The sequence below is a fragment of the Pinus tabuliformis genome, chromosome 7 (genome assembly GCF_031772625.1).
Source record: "Pinus tabuliformis cultivar Carrire ecotype Pingquan chromosome 7, CPIR1, whole genome shotgun sequence".
In the NCBI taxonomy this organism is placed as follows: Eukaryota; Viridiplantae; Streptophyta; class Pinopsida; order Pinales; family Pinaceae; genus Pinus; species Pinus tabuliformis.
The window spans coordinates 499038472-499061977 of record NC_142293.1 but is presented as its reverse complement, the minus strand read 5'-3'; the positions used below and the strand labels follow the sequence as shown (position 1 = coordinate 499061977).

Genomic DNA, 23506 nt, shown 5'->3' with positions numbered 1-23506 from the left:
TTGTTTGGAATTCTTTGCTCTGAGTATTGGCAACTTCTTCAGCTTTACTTTAGTTTTGAAGTGTTTTCTTTAAACTTTGATTACAAGCAGCTTCACTGGGAGAAATGGCCCTAATAAACACTTTTGCTGGAAATCTTTGCTGTGAGTATTGACAACTTCTTCTGCCTTGTTATAGTTTTGAAGTGTATTCTTTAAATTTTGATTACAAGAAGCTTGACGGGGAGAAATTGTCCTAATAATCATTTTTTATTAGAATTCTTTGCTGTGTGCATTGGCAACTTCTGCTTTATTTTAGTTTTGAAGTGTATTCTTTAAATTTTGATTACAAGAAGCTTGACTGGGAAAAATTTCCCCATTAAGCACTTATGTTGGAATTCTTTGCTGTGAGTATTGGCAACTTCTGCTTTATTTTAGTTTTGAAGTGTATTCTTTAAATTTTGATTACAAGAAGCTTGACTAGGAGAAATTGCCCTAATAAGCATTTTTGGTGGAATTCTTTGCTGCGAGTATTGGCAGCTTCTTCTGATTTATTTTAGTTTTGAAGTGTATTAAAGTTTGATTACAAAAAGCTTGCCTGAGAAAAATTTCCCTAATAAGCACTTTTGTTGTAATTCTTTGCTGTGAGTATTGGCAACTTCTTCTGCTTTATTTTAGTCTTGAAGTGCATTCTTTAAATTTTGATTACAAGAAGCTTGATTGGGAAAAATTTCCCAAATAAGCACTTTTGCTGGAATTCTTTGCTGTGAGTATTTGCAGCAACTTTTGCTTTATTTTAGTTTCGAAGTGTATTCTTTAAATTACAAGAAGCTTGACCGGGAGAAATGGCCCTAATAAGAACTTTTGCTGGAATTCTTCGCTGTTATGATGGATAGATTGATTAAATATTCGGTTGTTTGTTTTACAGGAGGAGAAACCGAGAGCCAAAGAGTCTCCTGGTGAAGGTGGGCTGAGAGAAACTGAAGGGAAGAGAGGGGTAGAGGACAGGGAGGACAGATCTCCAAGCCCGGAATACCAGATTAAAGCGGGTGAATTCGGGTCTCCAAGGACTCCCTTCTCTGCTGCTATACCACCTATTCTCGAGTGTCCAGATCCTCCTAGTGTTAGGTAAGGTATCGATTTTCACTTCGAATATTTTTCCTGTTAATTGTTTGCTTACACCGCGTTCGAATTGGAAGTGGCTCAGCGAGGAGCTCGTTGCAGTTGCCGAGTCGCAGATTCTATTTTCTTTCCCCTCATTTATTTGTATATTTATCCTAATAATATAGGAGTTTAAATCCGCCCAATTCCCATTGATGTGGTAAACTAAGATTTGTAGTATCGTTACTTATTTTTGGATCTATCCAATAGGTTAGTCCACAGAGGAGAAACGGAAATGTTAGACAGAGAATTTCCTCGAGACCCGGAACTTATGGAAAAATGTTGTTAGGCAGGGGATTTTCGTGAGCCCTAGAACTTGGTCAATAACATTTTTTCTTCATATTCGTGCTTCAAAACTTCTAGGTACGAATTTTCAATGTCCACCCTTAACAGGGATGCTCCTATTTCATTCTGGAAGGTGTCAAAACTGCCTGTGTATCTCTGCCCAAATCATAGTTTAAAAAGAGTGGTTTCATATTGAATAGGATTCAAAAACTTATAACCTTTTTGTTAAAGATTGTTAGGTTCATTATAATTGCATTTAGAACAGATAGTAACAGGTCTTGGGAAGCGTGTTTCAAATTTGTCTTGATTTACATGGCTGCTTTTATTCCACTCTGTATCTTTGTAAAAATATTACGTTAATAAAAATAGTTTCAAATTGAATAGGAATTCAAAAGTTTATAACTTTCTTGCTGAAAATTGATAAATTCTTTATAACTGTATTCAGCAGATTTGCCTTAAAGGCAGATCATAGCTCTGTCCCCTCAAAACAACCGACATGAATACATCGATATGGTGGTCCCAGCCTTGTCACCACTTCTTTCTGATTCAATTCCATTCTGAAGAGGTCAAAACTACCTGTGTCTTTGTCCAAATCTTAGTTTAAATAGAACAGTTCCATATTGAATAGAATTCAAGAGCTTATAACCTTACTGAAAATTGTTGGATCCTTTACAGCTGCAATAAGAACCGATAGTAGCATGTCTTGGGAAATCCTGTTGCAAATATTCTGTGTATGAATTGTCAATGTCTTGACTGAAGCCATTCCACTCTGGAAGAAGTCAAAAGCTACCTGTGTGTTTCTGTAATAGTTTAAAATTAAATAGAATTCAAAAACTTCTTATAATTTTTTTTTGTTTGTGAAAATCGTTAGATTTTTTTTATATATAGAGGATTGTAGAATATATATATATATATATATATATATATATTTTCCTCTCTCTTCTCTTTTTCCGGAAAAAAGAGGAAGCAACGCTCACTGGTAGATATCAAGATGGATATGGTTGCTGCTTCTCACTGTGCCTTATTGCTTTCATAGGTGCACAACTTCGTTCACCACCTTCAGACTTGCAGGTATTTCTAAAACTTGTTTTCCATTAAAATAATAATGGATCGAACACTATATGCAGTGAATTATTGTTTTATGTTCAAGATAATGGATAGCCTTTAATATTTTTAAGTTCTGGCTGGTAGCTATCTGCTTTTTGGATAAATCTTATATTTATTTAGATGTCAGGATTGATATCCATGTTACTTCTTTCATAGGTGCACAACTTCATTCACCGCCTTTAGACATGCAGGGATTTATGAAACTTGTTTTCCATAAAGATAATGGATCAAACACTATATGCATTGAATTATTGTTTTATGTTCAAGATGATGGATAGTCTTTAATATTTTTATTTTCTGGTTGGTAGCTATCTGTCAATGTCTCACCTTGCTTAACAAGGCTAATCTCATTCCATTCTGGAAGAGGTCAAAAACTACCTGCCTACCTGTGTCTCTGTAAATCTTAGTTTAAAAAAGAACTAATTTCATTTTGAATAGAATTCAAAAACTTAGAACCTTTTTATTGAAGACTCTGAAATATGCTTATGATTATATTAAAAACAGATACTAAAAGGTCTGCATTAAGAAAATATATTTTCTATCAGGGATTGTTCTTGGTTATGTCAAGAGCAGCAAAGCTGTCTAGATGGATATGGACGTTGCTCCTTAGCCTAAGGAATTACTAATTTCATATATGCACAGCTTCATTCACAGCCTTTGGACTTGTATGTATTTTTTTTCTTTTTCTATCAGGATAGTGGATGATGGATGGAGACTATACAATGGATTATTGTTATTTCTCAAGATAATTGATAGGTTTGGTTGTCTTTATAAATGTTATGGTTATTATCCATGAATTTTTTAATCAATTTTATATTTTATTTATTGTAGTAATGAGTTTAAAGCAGCAAATCATAGATGCAGAAGGATAATTTATATTTGAGTTATTTACCACTAAAATTTATTTGTGTGTTTTTTTAAGTAATAGAACACTTCCAATCCGCCTCAGTGATGTAGTGAACGAAAATTTGTATTATCATTTGCTTCTGAATCTCTACAATGCTTAGTGCAGAGAGGAGAAACGAAAATGTTAGAGAGAGCATGGAAAAATGTTAGACAGTATTTTCGTGACAAGTAGAACTTAGTCAGGAAAATTTTTCCTTCATATTCGTGCTTCAAATCTTCCAAGTACGAATTTTCAATGTCCCCCTTAAAAGGGTTGTTCCCATTCCATTCTGGAAGAAGTCAAAACGGTCTATGTTTCTTTGCCCAAATCTTAGTTTAGAGAGTGGTTTCATATTGAATAGGATTCAAAAGCTTATAACCTTCTTGTTAAATATTTCTAGATTCATTATAATTGCATTTAGAACATATTATTCCATTCGGGAAGATGAAAAAAACTAATTGTATCTTTCTAAAAAATCTAAAATTAATAAAATTCAAAAGTTTATAACCTTCTCTTTGAAAATTGATACATTCTTTACCACAGTCACACTTGCCCAGGGAAGACACAAGGAGAATCTTTCCCTCCAAATTTCTAATGGCAGCATCATAGATGCCAAACTCATTATTAGACCTTTAAGAGACTAGTTGTATCTGAAGCCCATTCTTGAAAACAAGCAGTCCACTTTTTGACAAAATCCATATTTTCAGACAAATGGAATAGCTCCTTTTTTGTACTCTATATTGCTGGCAATTGTACAACTTTTTACATGACACGGTCTTCAGGATTTTGTGAAATATGTCAGAATATACTTAAGACATCCGATACCTTTAAGAGTATCGCCTAGGTTGGAGGGAGGGATATTTCCGACAAAACAATGACCTGCACGAAATAGGGGGGCCCTGGAGTAGCGCTAAACAATAAGGACTACGGATAAATAGGTAGGGGTGCGCGACGTCCTACCAGCAAAAGCGTTGGGCGTACTTAGCCAAACCAAAAAGCGATGTGTACCCAACTGTACATGGGAAGAGGTGGTTTCAGGGTACTTCATAAGGCAAGGGCTAACCAGCCTGCCATAGGGCATTAAATGCCTAGGAATATGCATGCTCTATAACAAAATAACACCCAGTATTTACTTTTAATTTAGGTACCGGGGATGGAAACGATACTCCCTTGCTACTGAAAGAAGGACAGAATGTCTTCAAGTTTTATGCCAGTGGGCGCCGATATTGCCAGGGCTGGTAGCTATCTGCTTTTTGGATAAATCTTATATTTATTTAGATGTCAGGATTGATATCCATGTTACTTCTTCTTTCATAGGTGCACAACTTCATTCACCGCCTTTAGACATGCAGGGATTTCTGAAACTTGTTTTCCATAAAGATAATGGATCAAACACTATATGCATTGAATTATTGTTTTATGTTCAAGATGATGGATAGTCTTTAATATTTTTATTTTCTGGTTGGTAGCTATCTGTCAATGTCTCACCTTGCTTAACAAGGCTAATCTCATTCCATTCTGGAAGAGGTCAAAGACCTTCCTTCCTTATCTTTGGAAAAGCAAAGAGCGGAAAATGGCTTGATATAGAAGACCCACCTTCTGTCATATCCAGCTCTAATGGATCACCATCTACTCTCCAGTCAAAAGAGTGCAGCAGCTGAGCTAGTGCAAGGTCAATCATGGAAACAGCCATGGCGGCCCCTGGGCACCCTCTCCTCCCTGCTGAGAAGGGAAGCATCCTGAAATTTGATTGACCTGTCACTAAATCCATAACATGGTCATGCTCACCCAATTCATGCATGAATCTCTCCGGCTTGAAAACCAAAGCATCCACCCCCCACACATTGGGATCCCTTCCAATAGTCCACACATTCACGATTACTATTGTTTTTTTAGGTATATTGTATCCGCATACGCTCGCGGTCTCTACAGATTCATGGGGAATCGCTAGCGGCCCCGTTGGATGTAATCGCAACGTCTCTTTCACAACACATTGAAGGAACTTCATCCTTCCCACATCAGATCCATTTATTTTGCCACGTTTTCCGACACAGGATTCTATTTCTTGCTGCAACTTTTTCAGGACATGGGGATGTCTGAGCAGCTCACTCATTGCCCATTCTAATGTGGATGCCGACGTCTCCATTCCAGCGATGAGTATGTCCTGTACAAACCAATGGGAAAACAGTTTATGTTGTCAATTAAAAATCAATGTAATATTGAATTGCTGAAGTTAATTTATTTGCATGTAGATTCAGGGGGTTCTTGGGAATATTTTGAAATTTGAAGGACAGGGCAGAGTGTGGTAAAGAGGGATGTCAATTATGTGACCTTCCAATAGATTTCCTAAATTTACAATAAAAAAGAATCGATTTAGCTGTTTAACTCGATTTAAGATTTCCTATCTACATACAAACATAATCAATTTAACTGCTTCCCGTTTGGCTTTGGTGTCTCCCTTTATATCATTGTTATCAGTTGTCATCTGCAGCAACACATCCACGAAATCTTTAACATGCTCTGCCTCTGCCTCTGCCGGTCCCTCGCTGTGGCCATCGCTGGAGTAAGGAATAATTTAATGACTTTTGAGATACACGTGGTCTTGTAGTACATCACGATTGTGGGAAGAGGTCATGCTGGCGAAGAGCAATGATATTCATGGAAGCAATTTATTTCAATACCAGAACTATCTATGCAATAATCTTATCTTAGCGTCTTATTTTTCAAGTTTTCCAAATTGCGTATGCAGACAGTATGTTAAAAATGACAATATGTTAAAAATGAACGTAATAAAAGCGAGCACTGGTTAAATATTGTCCAGGTGTGACAAGATGTCCTGCATTACATTCCGTATATCTGTATATTCTGTATCTTTGAAGTCTGGACAACTATCACAATTTGCAAGTTGCCGTATATCCATATATTCTGTATACATTCCGTATATCCGTATATTCTGTATCTTTGAAGTTTGGACAACTATCACAATTTGCAAGTTGCCATATATCTGTATATTCTGTATCTTTGAAGTCTCGACAACTATCACAATTTGCAAGTTGCAACTAAGATTTCGTATATCTGTATATTCTGTATCTTTGAAGTCTGGACAACTATCACAATTTGCAAGTTGCAACTAAGGTGCATTGAATATGCTTCGATGTACTTTTACAGTCATTATCATTAATAAAACAAAACAAGTACATGAGATATCGTTGACATCCATGTGGGATAACTTAAAATATAATTGAAAGTGCTAAATGGTGTTTTTAAAAGTTGTTTATTAATGATATCAATAAAAAAATAGTGACCAAGTACATGACATATCGTTGACATTCATGTGGGATAATTTAAAATATAATTGAAAGTGCAAAATGGTATTTTTAGAAGTTGTTTATTTAGATTTCTGTTTAATTAATAATATTTCATCTATATTAAATGTATTATAATTATTAATAATTAAAAAATAAAATAACAATTATTATAATTTCTAAATTTATGAGAATATTTCATAGTACCCACTCATACATAACTTACTCTATATAATTTGGCACATTATTGCATACTTTTTTTTGTTAGTTTACTACATATTTTAAAAATAATTATTTTAAATATTACAATGACTTATTAAAAATTGAAATTTAAGAAAAATGATCTTAGCATGCATTATTTGAACACAATATTGCTGCTTGAAGACTCTTTTATGTGATATGTCTTAGCCCTATTCAAAGTTGTAAAGTGTGTTTTTTGATGATCTCCTTGTTACTAGTGGTAATGCTTCAAAGGACAAGGGGAGTGCTTTGATAGACAACAAGATGGGGCAAATGAATGGATAGAACTTTTGCTGGAATTCTTCACTGTTATGATGGATAGATTGATTAAATATTCGGTTGTTTGTTTTACAGGAGGAGAAACCGAGAGCCAAAGAGTCTCCTGGTGAAGGTGGGCTGAGAGAAACTGAAGGGAAGAGAGGGGTAGAGGACAGGGAGGACAGATCTCCAAGCCCGGAATAGCAGATTAAAGCGGGTGAATTCGGGTCTCCCAGGACTCCCTTCTCTGCTGCTATACCACCTATTCTCGAGTGTCCAGATCCTCCTAGTGTTAGGTAAGGTATCGATTTTCACATCGAATCTTTTTCCTGTTAATTGTTTGCTTACACCGCGTTCGAATTGGAAGTGGCTCAGCGAGGAGCTCGTTGCAGTTGCCGAGTCGCAGATCCTATTTTCTTTCCCCTCATTTATTTGTATATTTATCCTAATAATATAGGAGTTTAAATCCGCCCAATTCCCATTGATGTGGTAAACGAAGATTTGTAGTATCGTTACTTATTTTTGGATCTATCCAATAGGTTAGTCCACAGAGGAGAAACGGAAATGTTAGACAAAGAATTTCCTCGAGACCCGGAACTTATGGAAAAATGTTGTTAGGCAGGGAATTTTCGTGAGCCCTAGAACTTGGTCAATAACATTTTTTCTTCATATTCGTGCTTCAAAACTTCTAGGTACGAATTTTCAATGTCCACCCTTAACAGGGATGCTCCTATTTCATTCTGGAAGGTGTCAAAACTGCCTGTGTATCTCTGCCCAAATCATAGTTTAAAAAGAGTGGTTTCATATTGAATAGGATTCAAAAACTTATAACCTTTTTGTTAAAGATTGTTAGATTCATTATAATTGCATTTAGAACAAATAGTAACAGGTCTTGGGAAGCGTGTTTCAAATTTGTCTTGATTTACATGGCTGCTTTTATTCCACTCTATATCTTTGTAAAAATATTACGTTAATAAAAATAGTTTCAAATTGAATAGGAATTCAAAAGTTTATAACTTTCTTGCTGAAAATTGATAAATTCTTTATAACTGTATTCAGGAGATTTGCCTTAAAGGCAGATCATAGCTCTGTCCCCTCAAAACAACCGACATGAATACATCGATATGGTGGTCCCAGCCTTGTCACCACTTCTTTCTGATTCAATTCCATTCTGAAGAGGTCAAAACTACCTGTGTCTTTGTCCAAATCTTAGTTTAAATAGAATAGTTCCATATTGAATAGAATTCAAGAGCTTATAACCTTACTGAAAATTGTTGGATCCTTTACAGCTGCAATAAGAACCGATAGTAGCATGTCTTGGGAAATCTTGTTGCAAATATTCTGTGTATGAATTGTCAATGTCTTGACTGAAGCCATTCCACTCTGGAAGAAGTCAAAAGCTACCTGTGTGTTTCTGTAATAGTTTAAAATTAAATAGAATTCAAAAACTTCTTATAATTTTTTTTTTGTTTGTGAAAATCGTTAGATTTTTTTTATATATAGAGGATTGTAGAATATATATATATATCCTCTCTTCTCTTTTTCTGGAAAAAAGAGGAAGCAACGCTCACTGGTAGATATCAAGATGGATATGGTTGCTGCTTCTCACTGTGCCTTATTGCTTTCATAGGTGCACAACTTCGTTCACCGCCTTCAGACTTGCAGGTATTTCTAAAACTTGTTTTCCATTAAAATAATAATGGATCGAACACTATATGCAGTGAATTATTGTTTTATGTTCAAGATAATGGATAGCCTTTAATATTTTTAAGTTCTGGCTAGTAGCTATCTGCTTTTTGGATAAATCTTATATTTATTTAGATGTCAGGATTGATATCCATGTTACTTCTTTCATAGGTGCACAACTTCATTCACTGCCTTTAGACATGCAGGGATTTATGAAACTTGTTTTCCATGAAGATAATGGATCAAACACTATATGCATTGAATTATTGTTTTATGTTCAAGATGATGGATAGTCTTTAATATTTTTATTTTATGGTTGGTAGCTATCTGTCAATGTCTCACCTTGCTTAACAAGGCTAATCTCATTCCATTCTGGAAGAGGTCAAAAACTACCTGCCTACCTGTGTCTCTGTAAATCTTAGTTTAAAAAAGAACTAATTTCATTTTGAATAGAATTCAAAAACTTAGAACCTTTTTATTGAAGACTCCGAAATATGCTTATGATTATATTAAAAACAGATACTAAAAGGTCTGCATTAAGAAAATATATTTTCTATCAAGGATTGTTCTTGGTTATGTCAAGAGCAGCAAAGCTGTCTAGATGGATATGGACGTTGCTCCTTAGCCTAAGGAATTACTAATTTCATATATGCACAGCTTCATTCACAGCCTTTGGACTTGTATGTATTTTTTTTCTTTTTCTATCAGGATAGTGGATGATGGATGGAGACTATACAATGGATTATTGTTATTTCTCAAGATAATTGATAGGTTTGGTTGTCTTTATAAATGTTATGGTTATTATCCATGAATTTTTTAATCAATTTTATATTTTATTTATTGTAGTAATGAGTTTAAAGCAGCGAATCATAGATGCAGAAAGATAATTTATATTTGAGTTATTTACCACTAAAATTTATTTGTGTGTTTTTTTAAGTAATAGAACACTTCCAATCCGCCTCAGTGATGTAGTGAACGAAAATTTGTATTATCATTTGCTTCTGAATCTCTACAATGCTTAGTGCAGAGAGGAGAAACGAAAATGTTAGAGAGAGCATGGAAAAATGTTAGACAGAGTATTTTCGTGACAAGTAGAACTTAGTCAGGAAAATTTTTCCTTCATATTCGTGCTTCAAATCTTCCAGGTACGAATTTTCAATGTCCCCTTTAAAAGGGTTGTTCCCATTCCATTCTGGAAGAAGTCAAAACGGTCTATGTTTCTTTGCCCAAATCTTAGTTTAGAGAGGGGTTTCATATTGAATAGGATTCAAAAGCTTATAACCTTCTTGTTAAATATTTTTAGATTCATTATAATTACATTTAGAACAGATTATTCCATTCGGAAAGATGAAAAAAACTAATTGTATCTTTCTAAAAAATCTAAAATTAATAAAATTCAAAAGTTTATAACCTTCTCTTTGAAAATTGATACATTCTTTACCACAGTCACACTTGCCCAGGGAAGACACAAGGAGAATCTTTCCCTCCAAATTTCTAATGGCAGCGTCATAGATGCCAAACTCATTATTAGACCTTTAAGAGACTAGTTGTATCTGAAGCCCATTCTTGAAAACAAGCAGTCCACTTTCTGACAAAATCCATATTTTCAGACAAATGGAATAGCTCCTTTTTTGTACTCTATATTGCTGGCAATTGTACAACTCTTTACATGACACGGTCTTCAGAATTTTGTGAAATATGTCAGAATATACTTAAGACATCCGACACCTTTAAGAGTATCGCCTAGGTTGGAGGGAGGGATATTTCCGACAAAACAATGACCTGCACGAAATAGGGGGGCCCTGGAGTAGCGCTAAACAATAAGGACTACGGATAAATAGGTAGGGGTGCGCGACGTCCTACCAGCAAAAGCGTTGGGCGTACTTAGCCAAACCAAAAAGCGATGTGTACCCAGCTGTACATGGGAAGAGGTGGTTTCAGCGTACTTCATAAGGCAAGGGCTAACCAGCCTGCCATAGGGCATTAAATGCCTAGGAATATGCATGCTCTATAACAAAATAACACCCAGTCTTTACTTTTAATTTAGGTACTGGGGATGGAAACGATACTCCCTTGCTACTGAAAGAAGGACAGAATGTCTTCAAGTTTTATGCCAACGGGCGCCGATATTGCCAGGGCTGGTAGCTATCTGCTTTTTGGATAAATCTTATATTTATTTAGATGTCAGGATTGATATCCATGTTACTTCTTCTTTCATAGGTGCACAACTTCATTCACCGCCTTTAGACATGCAGGGATTTCTGAAACTTGTTTTCCATAAAGATAATGGATCAAACACTATATGCATTGAATTATTGTTTTATGTTCAAGCTGATGGATAGTCTTTAATATTTTTATTTTCTGGTTGGTAGCTATCTGTCAATGTCTCACCTTGCTTAACAAGGCTAATCTCATTCCATTCTGGAAGAGGTCAAAGACCTTCCTTCCTTATCTTTGGAAAAGCAAAGAGCGGAAAATGGCTTGATATAGAAGGCCCACCTTCTGTCATATCCAGCTCTGATGGATCATCATCTACTCTCCAGTCAAAAGAGTGCAGCAGCTAAGCTAGTGCAAGGTCAATCATGGAAACAGCCATGGCGGCCCCTGGGCACCCTCTCCTCCCTGTTGAGAAGGGAAGCATCCTGAAATTTGATTGACCTGTCACTAAATCCATAACATGGTCATGCTCACCCAATTCATGCATGAATCTCTCCGGCTTGAAAACCAAAGCATCCACCCCCCACACATTGGGATCCCTTCCAGTAGTCCACACATTCATGATTACTATTGTTTTTTTAGGTATATTGTATCCGCATACGCTCGCGGTCTCTACAGATTCATGGGGAATCGCTAGTGGCCCCGTTGGATGTAATCGCAGCGTCTCTTTCACAACACATTGAAGGAACTTCATCCTTCCCACATCAGATCCGTTTACTTTGCCACGTTTTCCGACACATGATTCTATTTCTTGCTGCAACTTTTTCAGGACATGGGGATGTCTGAGCAGCTCACTCATTGCCCATTCTAATGTGGATGCCGGCGTCTCCATTCCAGCGATGAGTATGTCCTGTACAAACCAATGGGAAAATAATTTATGTTGTCAATTAAAAATCAATGTAATATTGAATTGCTGAAGTTAATTTATTTGCATGTAGATTCAGGGGGTTCTTGGGAATATTTTGAAATTTGAAGGACAGGGCAGAGTGTGGTAAAGAGGGATGTCAATTATGTGACCTTCCAATAGATTTCCTAAATTTACAATAAAAAAGAATCGATTTAGCTGTTTAACTCGATTTAAGATTTCCTATCTACATACAAACATAATCAATTTAACTGCTTCCCGTTTGGCTTTGGTGTCTCCCTTTATATCATTGTTATCAGTGGTCATCTGCAGCAACACATCCACGAAATCTTTAACATGCTCTGCCTCTGCCTCTGCCGGTCCCTCGCTGTGGCCGTCGCTGGAGTAAGGAATAATTTAATGACTTTTGAGATACACGTGGTCTTGTAGTACATCACGATTGTGGGAAGAGGTCATGCTGGCGGAGAGCAATGATATTCATGGAAGCAATTTATTTCAATACCAGAACTATCTATGCAATAATCTTATCTTAGCGTCTTATTTGTCAAGTTTTCCCAATTGCGTATGCAGACAGTATGTTAAAAATGACAATATGTTAAAAATGAACGTAATAAAAGCGAGCACTGGTTAAATATTGTCCAGGTGTGACAAGATGTCCTGCATTACATTCCGTATATCTGTATATTCTGTATCTTTGAAGTCTGGACAACTATCACAATTTGCAAGTTGCCGTATATCCATATATTCTGTATACATTCTGTATATCCGTATATTATGTATCTTTGAAGTTTGGACAACTATCACAATTTGCAAGTTGCCGTATATCCGTATATTCTGTATCTTTGAAGTCTGGAAAACTATCACAATTTGCAAGTTGCAACTAAGGTTTCGTATATCTGTATATTCTGTATCTTTGAAGTCTGGACAACTATCACAATTTGCAAGTTGCAACTAAGGTGCATTGAATATGCTTCGATGTACTTTTACAGTCATTATCATTAATAAAACAAAACAAGTACATGAGATATCGTTGACATCCATGTGGGATAATTTAAAATATAATTGAAAGTGCTAAATGGTGTTTTTAAAAGTTGTTTATTAATGATATCAATAAAAAAATAGTGACCAAGTACATGACATATCGTTGACATTCATGTGGGATAATTTAAAATATAATTGAAAGTGCAAAATGGTATTTTTAGAAGTTGTTTATTTAGATTTCTGTTTAATTAATAATATTTCATCTATATTAAATGTATTATAATTATTAATAATTAAAAAATAAAATAACAATTATTATAATTTCTAAAGTTATGAGAATATTTCATAGTACCCACTCATACATAACTTACTCTATATAATTTGGCACATTATTGCATACTTTTTTTGTTAGTTTACTACATATTTTAAAAATAATTATTTTAAATATTACAATGACTTACTAAAAATTGAAATTTAAGAAAAATGATCTTAGCATGCATTATTTGAACAAAATATTGCAACTTGAAGACTCTTTTATGTGATATGTCTTAGCCCTATTCAAAGTTGTAAAGTGTGTTTTTTGATGATTTCCTTGTTACTAGTGGTAATGCTTCAAAGGACAAGGGAAGTGCTTTGATAGACAACAAGATGGGGCAAATGAATGGAGTAAAAATGATGGGAATTGAATAAAATCAAGTGGTCAATTGAAGAAGAATGGGGTTCATATGAGGATGGGAATGCTCTTTTTGATGGCAGGTCACATCCATTGCAACAATTCAGATATAACGCACATCCACTCTAGGATTTAGTGTTTCTTGGCTCCATGATGAAAATAGTGAAGACAAAATACATGAAAATAATGACGACAAAATACATGTTAATCTGTTACTTGTGTTCTTTGATGGAAGTTTTGTAATGAATGAATGAAATGTGTTCTTTGATGGAAGTTTTGTAATGAATGATTGAAAAATACATGGTGAGAGAAAAATGCATATTATGCTAATCAAGGAACGTTTTTCACTTGTTGAACTTGTAGTATACATGTTAATCTGTTACTTGTGTTCTTTGATGGAAGTTTTGTAATGAATGAATGAAATGTGTTCTTTGATGGAAGTTTTGTAATGAATGATTGAAAAATACATGGTGAGAGAAAAATGCATATTATGCTAATTAAGGAACGTTTTTCACTCGTTGAACTTGTAGTATTGAATTTAACACACTAACACTTTACAACAATGAACTAACAATCTTCATGATGAAAATAATAATATCGAAAGATTTATCTACATAATGAAAAAGGAAATATGGGATATTCCAATCACGTTCCGAGGCATTTTTTAAAATGTGGATGTGAGAAAAGGTTGTTGTGGAAGGTGTTGTTTTTATACGGGAAATTTCTTGATCATGGTGTGTAATCTTAATGTTGATAGGTGGAAGGTGTTGTTTGTATATGGGAAATTTCCTGATCATGGTGTGTAATCCTAATGTTGATAGATATGTCTACTTTAAAATGTGGATGTGAGAAAGGTTGTTGTGGAAGGTGTTGTTTGTATATGGGAAATTTCCTGATCATTGTGTGTAATCCTAATGTTGATAGATATGTCTACTACGTGGTTCTAGTTAATGAGGCATTTATGTGAGCATTCAATATATTTATATTCTTTATCAAAGTATTTTTTTGTTGTATTTGCGTAATTCAGTTTATGCCTTACGGCATTTCCTTTGCAACATTTGGTGCAAATGCTAGTATAAATTTTATAATATAAATATTTTAATGCTTATCCAAGTTTGCTACCGAACATTAAATTTATATATGCGCGATCCTTGATGAGACAAATGAACATTGGGAACAACTCCCTTTGCCAGCTTGTTGCTCTGACCTCTTCAAATGCGAAAACGTCGTATTTTGACCGCAAGGGTAAACCACGTGTGAAGAGCTAATTCCCCACGTGTAAGCGCCCAACTCCCCACCTAAACCTTTCCCAAATAGATACTTAAATACTGCATTCCTCCACATTCTCCTTAGCAGAGCTTTTGACATGTCTCTGCATTTCCCCGCTCTGGTATTTTTCATTGCATCCCTCCTTGCAGTGTAATTTGTAGAGCCTCAAATAGTAGAATTTGATCCAATAGAACCACCTGCCTTCAAACCAGAGCTAGAATTATCTTTTGTATTGACTGGATGGCTCTGACATGTCCATATATCCCTGCACCCCCGCAGGGGAAGAAGGCGCCCTTGGATGTGAAGAATGAGGGTTTTGGTGCTTTCCGTAGATCCTTCTGCGTCGCCGGGCAGCTGGGCAATGGCCAAGCAAAGGGAGCCGCCCGCCGTTCGGTGAAGTCTAATCCAGTGAAAAGCCCTTTTAAACCTATACCGGTTGAAGATCTTGGGTCTTATGTAGGGCAATCAGAGAGGACGGTGCTAGATCAGCTTGAACGAATTTATAGGCGGGGATTGTTGCCCTTTAATGGCGATAGTAATGATGGGTTGCTTCCCATGGAGCCCCTGTGGGCAGGGCCGTTGTTTGAGGGGAAGCCGGTGAGAGTGGCGTACCAGGGCGTGCGCGGCTCCTATTGCCAAGAGGCCGCGGTTCGAGCCTTCCAGAGGTGCGATGCCCTCCCCTGCGAAGGGGAAATGGAATCCGCCTTCGAGGCACTGGAGTCGGAGGCCGCTGATCGGGCAGTGGTGCCTGTGGAGAACTCGCTGGACGGAATCATCGGGAGGAACTACGATTTGATGCTACGCCATCCTGATCTCCATGTCGTGGGCGAGATATTGTTGCCCATAAATCATTGCTTATTGGCAGTGAGAGGGGCGGGTAAGAGGCGTACTTTGAAGAGAGTGATTAGCCATCCGCAGGCCCTCTCTCACTGCCAGCGGTGTCTCGGGGATCTTGGGGTGGAGCTGGAGGCCGTGAACAACGCTGCGAGCGCAGCTCGTTTCGTAGCGGAAAACCGCATAGACGACACGGCCGTTATCGGCAGTGCGATTGCCGGGCAGGAATACGGTCTTGAAGTGGTGGAAGAAGAAATGCAGGACGATTCCTTCAACACCACCAGATTTCTCATTCTCACCAAAAAGAACCCTAACAACAATTCCTCTGTAGTATCGGGGTTAAAGACGACAGTGGCTTTCTCGCTGAAAGAGGGAACGGCCGATCTGTGCAAGGCGTTGTCAATATTCGCTGCAAGAGACATACAAGTGACAAAGATCGAATCCCGCCCTCTGCGCGAGAACCCCCTGCGTATGGTGACGAACGAAGAGCAGGAAGGGAGCTGTTCCAAGTGTTATTTCAAGTACGTTTTCTTCGTTGATTTGGAGGCACCAGTAGCTGATGATCATCCAGGCCAGGTGCAAATGGCTCTGGATTCTCTGCGACATATCGCGAGGTTTGTGAGAGTCATCGGAAACTATTCTGCCCTCTCCGTCCTTTAGTAGCTCGCTTCAGCTAAAACAAACAAACAGGCTCAATACCTACAAAATTTGTACAGGGATTTGAGGATTAAATTACAAAATTTGTACAGGGATTTGAGGATTAAATTACAGCTGCACTCTTTGCCAAGAGAAACCATGTACAGGCTTCAATAGAAATACAGAAACTAAAGTTTCATTGAGTAAAATTAAAATTAAGAAATTGCATTCAAGGGAAGCAGCAAACACTGACGCCTTACCTTTTGCTATTTCCATCCCACAAGATGGAAGTACTTAGGAATCAAGGCTTAGGTAACAACAATCTCGAGGCTGTAGTTGTCTAACCGCTTCTTGTGGGGTTAATTTTCGACAAGTCTTGTTTTCCATTTTCTGTGGGGTTAATTCTCCACAGGTCTTGCTGTCCTTCATTGTCTTGTACTTATGTTCTCACAAGTCTTATTCCAAAGTCTATTCTTATCAGCAACTATGTATTCCAAAGTCTATTCTTAGCAGCAACTATGTCTACCTGTAGAGTCCAACTGCTGCCTCTGTCCTCACAAGTCCTCCGGTCTATTCTCGGCAGCAACTATGTATGCCTGTAAAGTCCAACTGCTGCCTATGTCCTCACAAGTCCTATGGTCTATTCTCGGCAGCCACTATGTATGCCTAACTGCTGCGTATGTCCTCACAATTCCTACGGTCTATTCTCGGTAGCAACTATGTATGCCTGTACAAATCCCTGTACAAATTTCACAAGTCCTGCGGTCTCTTCTAAGCAGCAACTATGTATGCCTGTAAAGTCCAAATGCTGCCTATATCCTCACAAGTCCTACGGTCTATTCTCGGCAGCAACTATATATGTCTTTAGAGTCCCAACTGCTGTCTACGGTCTATTCTCAGCAGCAACTATGTATGTCTGTAGAGTCCAACTGCTGTCTACGGTCTATTCTCAGCAGCAACTATGTATGTCTGTAGAGTCCAACTGCTGCCTATAGGGTTAAGTCACCACAACTTGTGCTCCATTCTCTGGAACAACTTGTGCTCCATTCTCTGGAGCAACTATGTATCTTACTTGAGATTACTGCAACTATGTATCTTACTTGAGAAATCTCACTTGAGATTACTGCAACTATGTATCTTACTTGAGATTACTCTAGGCCCAAATTTCCCATCAGGGCAATATTCCGACTCTCTGAACAAAAGCAACAAAAATACCCTAATTTACCAAATAAATTCATCTCGGATATATAGTTCTTGATTTCTAACCACTTAATATACATTAAAAATTTACCATACATCAAAGAGCATTTTCTTCTAAAAATATTGTAAGTTTTTTTGAGAGATCATAAAATCAATATTCAAAAGTTTCTCCCAAACCATGAAGAACATTCTTCCTGCCAAGTCAATATTAAGAAGATCTCTTAAAGGATTTTATTATAGGTTTATTAAAATTTAAAACAAAGGATGTTATCATGGTTGTGGTGGATTGACTCATCAAGTATGTCTATTTTTTCTATTTTTTTCATATTTTAAAATAAGTACAATGTTCTAAGTTCAAAATTTATCGGGAAACCCCAAGATTATTGAAAGTGATTGATATTCAATTTTTATGGGTAATTTCTGGACTAATTAGTCTTTTTCCTTGGGTACTAAGTTAGTTCATAGTTAATCTCACAATTCTTAATCTAATGGACAAACTGAGATTGTGAATAAGTGTCTATAAGGTTACCTTTGTTGCATTGCATCTAATAAGTAGATGCAATAGGTCAAGTTTGTTACCCTTAACAAAATGGTGGCACGACACTTCCATACTTTGTCCAAAATCTCTCTATTTATTATGATACTTCATGGGTATTATCCTCCATCAATCACATCATCAATGAGAGGGAAAGCTAAGGTTCATGTAGTGGAGGATCAAATAGAACAACAAGAAGAGGTTCTCCAAGAAAAACTTGGTTATAGTACAAAACAAGATGAAACAAAAAATTGATCAACATTGTCATCAAATGAAATTTTAATTGGGTGATTGGTATTTTTGAGTTTGCAACCATATAAACAAATGTCTCTCAAGCAACAAAAAATGAAAATAAATGATTTGTAAATGAGGAACTCATAGCCCACTCGCTTCATCAACATTGATACGATGTAGGAGTTTCTTATAACTTTTGTTCTGAGGCTTGTAGAGTGCTTTGTCTACAAAAAGGCCACTATGCCTTTTTCCTTTTCCCTATACAAGGATTTCTGCTCTTCTATGCATTTTTTTATGGTTGCAAGGTTTTCGTTCATAATCGAGTTGACATGCAACAACAAGCTCTGCTCCAAATTATTTGGTTGGTTCTTTTCTTTCGGTAATATGCACATAAGAACGAAATGACAATGCAAAGGCAAATAAACCTTAGTTCTCAATGTTGTAATTACAAATACCCCAGTTATCTAGTATGCCAATAGAGTCTTCTAAGTTGTAGATTCCATGCTCAGTGTATTATGAAAGGTCAAGACCACTATCCATCAACACTCTCCCATGGATGGTCTTTACTTTTTCCTTAATTTACTAGTATTGATATAGAAGCATACATTTTTTTTTAAGAATTCCAAAGGCCTTTAATATTTGAACCACTACTCCAATTCAATGCTTGATCTTGCACACCTCTAATCTAGTCTTATATGAAATCTATTTTTGTTATGTCAATTAACTAAAGGCCTAATTCATTCCTTCCACTCAATTTCACTGCTCTAACTAGAATGAAATATTCAATTGGTTAATTCCTTCTTAGATGGACTTATCATGTAGCTTGTTAGGCTCCAAAAAACATGAACACTAGTAGTAGGATATTCACCCCTTAGTTAGACGTTGAAGGAAACTCATACAATTACCATCTTCATTGACCAAATTAGACTTTTCTTGTTTGAGCCACCACTATTGTGAGTTCTCTATTCACTCCTGTAGCGAAAGATGGAGAAACCTCATATTACAATAAGATCTTACACTGCTAGGTGTTTGTTACTTTTGATCATTTCAATTTTTGTGTTGTGTATTGAATTCAACAATTCATTCATTTCAACGTGTGCAGGCATAGCAGGCGTTGCCTGATGATAACCTTAGTTAGAGTGATGAAAAATTATTGTCTAATAAAATTTGTTTAAACTAAATCCACTAATATTTTCTGTCTTTTATTGATCATTGAGTGAATTCACAACCTCACAAAATCCATCAATCTATCATCTTATCCATGGTTTAAACATAAAATAAATATGGGTGAAATTAGGCGGGCTCAAAAATTTATTACTCGTAACTAGTAGTAATACATGATATAAAATTGTTTGGTTCTCTATTGATATTCCCTTGAGTCAATATATTGAAGTGTTTGAAGGGATCCAACCACAAAATGAGAAACAATCATTTTGTAGGAAAAGATGAGTTTGGAGAAGGCTCAGGTTTGAAATTTAATCAATCAACAATGGTGAATTCACTAGCCAAAGAGAGTAGTCGACCATATCGAAGATTGAGGTGATTAGAAAATATGCTTACAACATGTATGGCTTGTGGGAAGCAACAAATGCCCCAACAATTAAAGATTTGACCTAGCAAAGGGAAATTGGCACAAATTCATGAATAGTTGACTATGGGAGCAAAGAATTTCACTGGGTAAGTGAGAATGTCTAGTCATAAGATTAAAGTGAATCAAGAAATAACTAAATATCTCAGGTATGCCCAACAAATTTTGAACAAAGAAGGAAACTCTAATTATTAAATATAAGAGGTGACAATGGAAACTAGTGTAACAAGCAAATTCTAATAGCCATGGATACTAGAGCAACATACAAATTCTAATAGCCATGGATCTCATACTAGAACAAGAATTGGACAATGAGTAACATATAAATGTCATGATTAATGAATTCAATAATATGGGTCAATTGAATGTATCCATTAAATTCCTCTTGTACTAAAATTGTCATAGGAGTTCATCAACATGAAATTTCAAGCTATCATTTCATCGAACAAATATTAACATACTTGAAACATCATAAAAAACACAAAGAATAACATCATAGGGAATTTATACAACAATAACAATCAAGTATGCCATAAGCATAGAGATTTTAATTTGGAAATCCAAATGAGAAAACATCCTTCAAATGGGGCTTAGTGTCTTTCATTTTAGCAAATCTCTAGTTACAATGTTGTTCTCGTTCTTAATGCCTCCTCTCCCTGAGAAAATACCTATTGAGGATGAATATCATGAAATAAATTGAGAGAAACAAAGAGATCCAGGGATAAGGGAAGGTCAATAGAAATATCCCTTCACTTCTCATTCCTCGGCCTTCTCTCCTACTCATTTCTCCCTTTTCATTTAGCTCTTTATTTTCATTTTTTGTCTTGTTCACCTTACATTGTAGTCCCTTTTACATAGTTTACTAGCCTTCATTAACTGATGGATTAATCTTATAGGGATTGAGTCATAGAACCATTCTTGGTTCAAATTCATTTCAAATCACACCTCCCCTTTGAGATACATCTTCGTCTCCAAAAGCTCAACGAAACCATTTTGGAACAATGCACCTTTTGTCTAGAACATTGCACTCACTTTGGTTCCTTGCAGTAGCTTTGGCTTTGGTTCATGGCTCTAGCTATAGCTCTAGTCATGGCTCTGCTTCGTGGCTTGAGCTCCTGGCTCTACCTTAATTTGCATTGTAGGTAGGAGGTGTAATGCAACTAAATTAATGGTTGGCATCCATTTGCTATCTTCTTCGACAATGATGCAAACCATCTCTCTTTGGAAAACTTATTCTCCTTGAATTGAAGATATTGGTAGGTCTGCATCTCTTTTAGGATTCACTTTCCATACTCTCCTCTTTGTTGTACAGTTTCTACGATGGAGCTTCAGGTGAAGCCACCAACACTTCACTTCCTAATGTTCATTCCACTTGCAATGGTGTCAAAAGTTCCTATTATTGGTACAAGGATTTTCTATCATGCTCCTCCTCTCCACGTGCCTCTCAGTTCATTATTGGATTGGAGAAGTCTTCTTGCCATTCTAGGCCTTAGAATTAATCCATATCTCATTATGTGACTTTCTTCTACTAGCAAGATGACACTTGATGACCTTTCTTCCCACAAAAAGAACATGGCTATGTGTACCAATAACTCACAACATTATGGCCTCTTTTCTTATATCAATTACAAACAAGGTATGTATTGTCTGATGAATACCTCTTGGTCTTCTTCTTTTTCTTGCTCCAACTTTATTAGTTTGCTACTTCTTTTGAGTAATGGTTCAAGCAAAGTCTTCAAGCTCATCTCATCACTTCCCTTTTTAAATTTTCCGCAAGAAGGTTGAGGTTGTAATGGGCTACCCCCTTCATGTGCTCCTTCTCTTGATGAGAAATCCAACTCCAAAATATTATATTTTTCCTTCACAAAAATGGTCTTCATGGTTAAGGGCTTTACAACTCTACCACTGAAGCCTAGGCCATCATGCTTGGCCCTTGATGCGAATATAATGGGGCTTATGATTCCTTGACTTCTCATGCCTAAACCTTGTCCATCATATCCCATTCACCTTAGGAACTAGGATAACTACTTGGAGCCTTTCCAAGGCCTCCTCCTTGTTGTCCAACTCTTGTTGCAACCAAGTCTTCATTTTAGTGCTATGATTTAGAATAATAAAAGATCTAAAATTTAATCCATTAACAAGTACCACGTGGTGGCAATGCCACTGCTCTTGCTTTCTTTGCACATTGCCACCACGTGTTACCACGTGGTGGCAATGCCACTACTCTTGCTTTCTTTGCACATTGCCACCACGTGTTTTTTGTTTATTGTTATGAATGACATGGTGTGAAAATAATATTTTCCAAAAAATAATAAAATAAATCTTAGTGTGTATAATTAATTAATACATACATATGTATTCATGAGTCTGTGATCCTTATTACTAACTTTTAAACACAAACATTTGAGATTGTTACTAAATGCTAAGTCTAAAATTTAATTATGCAAAATTTACAGTCTAGAATATGTAGATGAGATTATGCATCTTGTTACGAAACTTTTAACAACCTTGAAAAGTGTAACGAAATTTCAAGCAGAAACTTTAATTATGTTAATTTAATGAAAATGTATACCTCGTCACTAATTGATTAGATTCAGTATATTTATAATTATAATTTATCCATTATATTCAAAATTTATTTGTTGAAACATTGATTATGTCAATGTTAAAATTATAATTTATCCAAATTTGAACTAAAACCATTTTTAAAGCACTAATCACAATTGTTTTCTTTTGAATCAGATCTTTTGAGAAAAGTTTGGCAATTTTTTTTTCCAAATTGACCCTTTTCCTATTGTTCTGGACATAATACGTGCTAAAGTTGAAAGGATTTGTCCTATATTTGGTATTGAGGCCCAAAATCTAGAGAAAATAGAGGAATGGATATGGGAGAGTTTGAAAGATTATCTTGATTTGGTATCTAGAAAATCGGTTTTTTTCAAGGCATTTTCTCTACCCCTTCTTAGCCTGAAAAGGGTCACCTTGCGTCCTTGAACTGATAACTGTTGACACCTAATCCTCAACGAATGGGTGAACTGGACAGTCATCAAGAAGATGAACTGATCCGTCATATTTATGTATATAAATGATAGTTAGCTAATGAATAATCATCTCAGTTTTCTTCCGCTCATTCATTCTGGAGTTACCCTGGCCTGACATGGTATCAGAGCACAGGTCCCAGAAATAGTTGTAACTCCTGCTGTCCTGAGCGCTGCATCTACCTGAGCGTTTGCCTGACATAACTCCTCTGCTCTCTGGCGCACCAGCGCTGCCTGAGCGTTTGCCTGACACACCCTCAGATTTCATACGTTCCACATATGTTTTGATGGTCTTCACTCCCACTTTCGCTGGATCTGCAATCTTGCTGCTTTGTTTCCCAATAACTTTTCCGATTTTGTTCGAAGCCAAAACAATCCTGAATACATTGTCTCTGCCTCTAGCTGGCCGCTTGGCCCGAAACCCCATCGGAAGAGTATTGTTCCTCGCTCTCACTGGACTTGTAATCGTTGTTTTCCCCCATATCTGAAACAGAGAACCGGCAGCCAAGAGTCGAAAGCCTGGGTGATACTC

General features: G+C 36.4%; 3 pseudogenes; 1 reads left to right on the top strand and 2 right to left on the bottom strand.

Annotated features, from left to right (window-relative positions):
• Nucleotides 1-4943: 4943 nt before the first annotated feature.
• On the bottom strand, nt 4944-6350 carry LOC149248237 (cytochrome P450 750A1 pseudogene; annotated as a pseudogene).
• A 5114-nt stretch (nt 6351-11464) lies between these two features.
• On the bottom strand, nt 11465-12742 carry LOC149248236 (cytochrome P450 750A1 pseudogene; annotated as a pseudogene).
• Nucleotides 12743-14988: 2246 nt separating this feature from the next.
• Nucleotides 14989-16458, top strand: LOC149248235 (arogenate dehydratase/prephenate dehydratase 2, chloroplastic pseudogene; annotated as a pseudogene).
• Nucleotides 16459-23506: the final 7048 nt, after the last annotated feature.